Here is a 6,021-nt window from a genome sequence, read left to right as displayed (position 1 = left end):
AATCACCTCTAACCGCTCTATACCACCTCTGACCACACCTAATCCCCTTAATCCCCCCAAAATCACCTCTTAACCCCCTCTACCCACCCCGAATCACCTCTAACCCCTCTACACCACCTCTGACCACACCTAATCCCCTTAATCCCCCCAAAATCACCTCTAACCGCTCTTAACCCCCTTAATTCCCCCAAAATCACCTCTAACCACCCCTAATCCCCTTAATCCCCCCAAAACCTCCTTTAAGCACCCTTAACCACCTCCGACCACTCTTGATCCTTATTTATAATCGTTAAAATAAGTCTGATATCAAATTTATCGTCGTGTAAGGTCGTGTTACTTAGTAACGAACGGATCACTAAATTAATAATAAACACTGAACCGATGAGCAAACATTCGAGAAGCCACTGTTAGAACACTTAATCCTGCCTATGTGATCAAAATGATGTGATGTTTTTAAACATATTGATGCTCTCATTCTGCAGCCGAGATCTAACTATACCTGAGGGGATTGTTGACAACCATCGACAAGACTCGACTCTTATGACCGTTACCCAAAGGGGCCTTAAACTCTATAGCCTAATTCATATGCAAATCTGCTAATCGAGGAGTATCATCCGTTCACCTCACGCCTCCTTTTAAACCCTTATCTTGTATAAATATTTGCATAATAATACAATACCGTTTTATTATAACCTACTTTTTAATTCTTATGTTAGTATAAGATCTCAAAAAATATTGTTTTGGATATTTAGTTTGCCCGTTATCGAAATCATTGTTTGCTTATATTGAATCAGTTACACGCTTCCCAACCATATATATTTGTTCTTTATCCGTATTTATTTCGAGACCTAGTGCCTAACTGAGGTTTATTAATGTAGTTGTACTTACTTTTTTAGGAAGATTGTCCAGGTGCAAACTATTTTGTTTACGAATATTTTACCGATCAAAACAATTCATACAGTTCCTTTCATATTTTGTTCTCTCTAGTACACAAGTAAACATCTCTAAAAAATATATTTTCATTCTCAGTCAGAAACCATCTTTCCCTCGAATGTCCACATCATATTTATGGTGAGTTTTTAGTGTTTTTTAATACAATAGCTATTTTTAATTTTTGTTTATATCTAAATTTTTTAAAGAAATATTATTTTTCGCGAAATATTATTTTTTCAAATTATATAATTATTGGTTAATTGTCAAAAGTTTTGGGGAAAAATAATTTGAGCATTTATACATTTTTAAATTTAGAAGCATTTTGTTATTTTAACTCTCCTTATAATTATTTTACCAGTAATTGTTATAACAGTTTCATAAAGAATGTGATCAATTGCATTAATTACAAGATGCTAAGCGTGCGATCATAAAAATAAATTATTATTATAAATGTGGTAATAATAATAATTATAAAGCACAATAGTTTTATAAATATTTCCAACTAAAGTGTTCGAGGATTATACTTCAACTGAAATCTTTCCCAAGGCTATGAAGGATTTCCCTTGGCCCAGAAAGGTTTTATTGCTTTACCATCCATTGCCATAAATTTGCTTAGTGTTGAGAAAATGTCCATCAGATAAAATTCTTTTTATGTATGAACCCATTTTACTTCACTGAGTCAGTCCCTTAACTTTTTAATAATTTTCCATTTCATTTGTGTTATTTTTCGATCATGTTTTCTTTAAATTTTATTATTTTAAAATTTTACTTTATTAAATATTAGTAATTATTTATAGAAAAACATAAATACTATGAATAACTTTATTATGGTTGTTTATTGTTTTATTTTTGATATTCATTTTTAAATATAAATATCAATAAAAATGTTTGAGGGGAAAAATCTTTTACTATTTTGTAACAAAATAGTAGTAGAAAACTATTGTTAACCAACGTTTCGCCTCAGTTTGCAGGGTTTCGTCAGGGCTAAATGAAAACTGGGTGCAAATATTGTAAGAATTGGCAGAACATCAATATTAATATACAGAGAAAATGCGAAAATATGTAAAAAAAAATGTTTTGTTTATAAAATATACAAATGAAATAATAATAATAATTTAAGGAATAATTAATTTAAATACAGCCAGGTCAATTATATTAGTAAGTACCAGGTTATAAATATTAGTAACTAGTTTCTTGTCCATCTATTAACTATATATATACTTCCTTAACTTATTCTTTCTTTTATATATTTTCTAAAAAGAACAATTTTTATATATATTTTCTCTGAACATTTATTTTAATGTTCTGTCAACTATTACAATGTTTGTATCTTCTTTCCATTAAGCCCTGACGAAGCCCTGCTAAGTGGGCGAAACGTAGGTTAACAAAAGTTTTCTTTTACTATTTTGATACCATTATTGACCGCCTCCCGGACTATCTTCTTATAATCTACTTCATACGGTCAACTATCTTCCTCCAACTCTTATTACTTTATTTGCAATAATTCTATTATATATATTGTTATATATACGATTGTTAGAGAAGTTAATAATTTTTTCATATATTTTCCACAATTACATTTTTTATGATTCGTTGGTGGTCAACCAGTCTTTTAATATCAATTATTTTGAACCTTGAAACAAACTAAATTACGACTGAAGGTAATGAACAACTAATAACACAACGATTTATATACCATGACTGTTCGGAATTATAAAACAGGAAATAGTTACATGATTCATTTCAAAAACACTGTTGTTAGTTTTCTCAAATTTTTTTTTTCAATTTATTTACTAATGTAATTTACAACTGTACAAATAATAAATACAATAAGGAAACATGTGGAATGTTTCATTTACACTTGAAAATCTTGGGAAGGAACCACCCGTTGGTGGATGTTAAGGTCTTTGTAGATGAGTTTATTTGTAACGTAATAAGGAGCATCAAGGATTTTGGATTGTAAGGATTGGATGCGGGAGGAATTTGGTGGTTTGGCAGAGCCCCAGAGCTCAATTCTATATGTATAATTTGGTCTGATTATCAGTTATTGTATAATATTTTTTTGTAGTGAATGGGAAGTTTAGAGCGTTTGTCGGGTAGGTGTTGTAGCAATCGAAATCTACCAGCAGTTTCTTGTCGTTTCAGTCTTGTATGTGGATTCCTAGTAAGCCTCTTGTCAAGATGGAGTCTTTAAGTATCGAATCTGTTCAACAGGCGTTGGTGGAGTATTTAGAAAGTATACTGTAGGACAGGAGGGTAGAGGTTTATGAGGGAGAGTAAAGGTGATCTAGAGGGATTTGTCAAGATTTATTTTGATTTTCCAGTTTTTACACCATTTTTCTCAATTGTAAGATTCAAAACCACGATTTGAATGTTTTTATTTTTTAGATTATTTTTTACTTATTATTGGAAAGGGAAGGTTCAAACGACTTTAAATCATTAATGTTAATGATCAACTAATTAAAATAAAAACAACAAAATTTTAACCCTTGCAAAGATAACATCACTAAAATATGCTCTTTACGTGAAACTAAAATTATTCAGTTTTTCCCTTTAAATACTCTTGTTTTTGTTTGCAATGCGAATTATGCTACGTAATATTAACAGAAATTTTTAGTTTAAGATGCATTTCTAAAAAATAGTAACTTTTTAAAAAATTCATATGTACATAAATTTTATCGTACCTTAAACTACAAATTTTATTTATAAATAAATATGCATAACTTGTATTTAATAAAAACTATTAGCTCTATAAAAGTGAGATATATTATATATTATTTCGAAATATACACACAAGATAACAGAAATCGAAATTTTTCATTGAATACGCTCCTCAATTTTGGCAAGCTAAACATATAAACATCTACCAATGATACCAATACATCATAATGATACTGTAAACTATAATTTTACGAATGAGGAGTATAATTAAATATAATTATTTAATTATTATAATGAAGTACGAAAATAAAATAAATATAAATTTTATTGTATTTTTTCTAAATTATATGTCATTATTAATACATTTTGATTCATTATTTATTTTGAGAAGTTTTACTTCTGAAGGCCAGTCCAAAGACTATCAATTTTCTTTTTAATTTGTTCATTATTTTCAACTTCACTAATGTTCAGATTATTAATTTCGAAAATTACAAAAATGGTGATAAACTTAACGCGTGCCCGCCAATCTATACAAAACTTGGGGCTGTAAGTGATTTTTGTGTGATGCACGCGTTACACCATATTTTTTTTATTTCTTATAAGTTGTTTTGTTTTTTTTTTAAATAATTTATTTATTGATATTTACAACTGTATACACATATATACAATAAGTAAATTTGCTGTAGGTGACATTGTGACATGATAAAAACATGTGGAGAATCTACCCACTGATAGAACTCCAATAACATTTCTTGAGGAGAAGATCTCCAGGCCATCTTCTTTCTTATAAGTTTTAAAATTAAGAATTTGATTTTTTATTATCCTATTTACCCAAAAAATACGAGGTTTCGCATCGTAAGGACGATATTGGAGGAATGGTGTAAACTGGATTCTGCTATGTTACCATTCGCGCTGAATGACTTGCGTTCGTGCATCGAGTCACATAGGCCACTGAAGGTCAAGGCATAGTGCCCCTTCCCAGTGGATCAGAAAACAACTTCAAGCTGTTCGTTGGATAAAAAGTTAATGTTATTTATTTACCGTAGGTGTTTAATAAACTGAGGTTAAGAAAAAAAAAATCGTTATTTTTTTTTTTCTCCGATCCCTCTAAAACAGAGAAATAATCATTTTGTGAATTAATTTGGAAAATGCTACTTCTTCGAAGATAATCGTCATAAACGACTTTATAGCGCATTAAACTATTTTAATGTCATTGCTAATTACCATGTTTACGTATAAGGGTTCCTGAGATATAATATTCCCGTAATAAATTCGTTAACTGCTGATTTTTCGTTGGTTCTTTATGAAATGTTGCTTAAAAAAAAACAAACACTGTATTTTGGAAATTACTGAACGTAAGCATCTCCACACTATTTTGTCTGTTGTTTTTTTGATAGGTTAGTTGTTCCTAGTTGGTGTTGTGACGTTTTGAGCTTTGATAAAGTAATAGATAAAAACATTTTTAACTTATTTTGGAAAAAAACTAGAAGAGGGAACAAGGAACAAGTGAGATGAATGAAAGATAAAGTGACGGAGCTATTGGTATTTTATCTAGTAAATTTTACAAGGTTAAAAAACAAGTTGCTCAAAAAATCCGCTAGGAGCTCCTCTGTATTAAACATGTAACGTGATCTCTAAATCAGGCTTCTCAAAATTTTATATTAATTACATTTAGCATGTTAAAATATTTTACATTTAACACATCATGAAATCCACTAATAACTGTAATTATTGTGTTTTTTTTTTTGTTGAACCCAAAGTTGTTCAAAATATAATTTGAAGGGTCCAGAGATCTGTAGGGCCCTCATATCTTGTTTAAAAATGGCTCTGTTCACAACAAAGATGTTCCTGTCGATATGAATCGTCTTATTTGAGAATCGATTCATTGTAAGCCCGAGAGAGGAGATGAAGCAAATAAAAGACGAACTCGGCATAAGAAGCGACAACAAGGCCATCGCGTACGCTAGACTCTAACCTTGCCATTAAAATTACCGGTGCGGCCTTCGCTAGAGTAAAAAGAAAAAGATTAATTTTAGTAGCTCCTCAATGGAGGGTCCGTTGCCTCCTCAAGGCAGTCGGTCTCGAGCTGTCCAGCCCCACCGCTTCTGGGTTCAGTTCCAAATCTGGAGAGTGGCTAGTATTTGGATCGGTGACTAAGCGTCAACTCCAACGATGGGTCGGTGACTTCGGTTTTCTGTGAGTATTTTTTTTGTTGATATTTCAAAGATAGAATTCGGGACCCATGGCTTTTGTTGTGTTAATAATACTGTAAAAGCTAGTGTCATTTATAAAAATAAAAATTTTTCCCCATGTCTCGTCTGCAGAATGATCAATCTAACGTCATAAAATCCTATACCACCAATGATTCTCTACCTTTTTGTACCTGAGGTTTATACAATATACAAATTTATAGTTTCTGTCTGGTGG

The 6,021-nt window shown here is 30.9% G+C and overlaps 1 protein-coding gene across 3 annotated transcripts in view; it reads left to right on the top strand.

Moving 5' to 3' along the window:
* The window catches only part of LOC106682324 (papilin), a 59,291-nt gene that overhangs the window by 41,354 nt on the left and 11,916 nt on the right, over positions 1 to 6,021 (top strand). The window contains exon 1 of one of the 3 annotated variants that reach the window (XM_014423117.3): positions 5,638 to 5,790. The exons of the other annotated variants lie outside the window; for them this stretch is intronic. The gene's annotated coding sequence lies outside the window, so the exon portion shown is untranslated. Of the gene's footprint in view, positions 1 to 5,637; positions 5,791 to 6,021 lie in introns of those variants that run through there. 3 annotated transcript variants of the gene reach the window in all.

The sequence above is a fragment of the Halyomorpha halys genome, unplaced genomic scaffold, assembly GCF_000696795.3.
Source record: "Halyomorpha halys isolate HHAL.00 unplaced genomic scaffold, Hhal_1.1 Scaffold405.1, whole genome shotgun sequence".
NCBI classification, from domain to species: Eukaryota; Metazoa; Arthropoda; class Insecta; order Hemiptera; family Pentatomidae; genus Halyomorpha; species Halyomorpha halys.
Note: the sequence above shows the minus strand (reverse complement) of the source record. Positions and strands in the feature narration are given on the sequence as shown.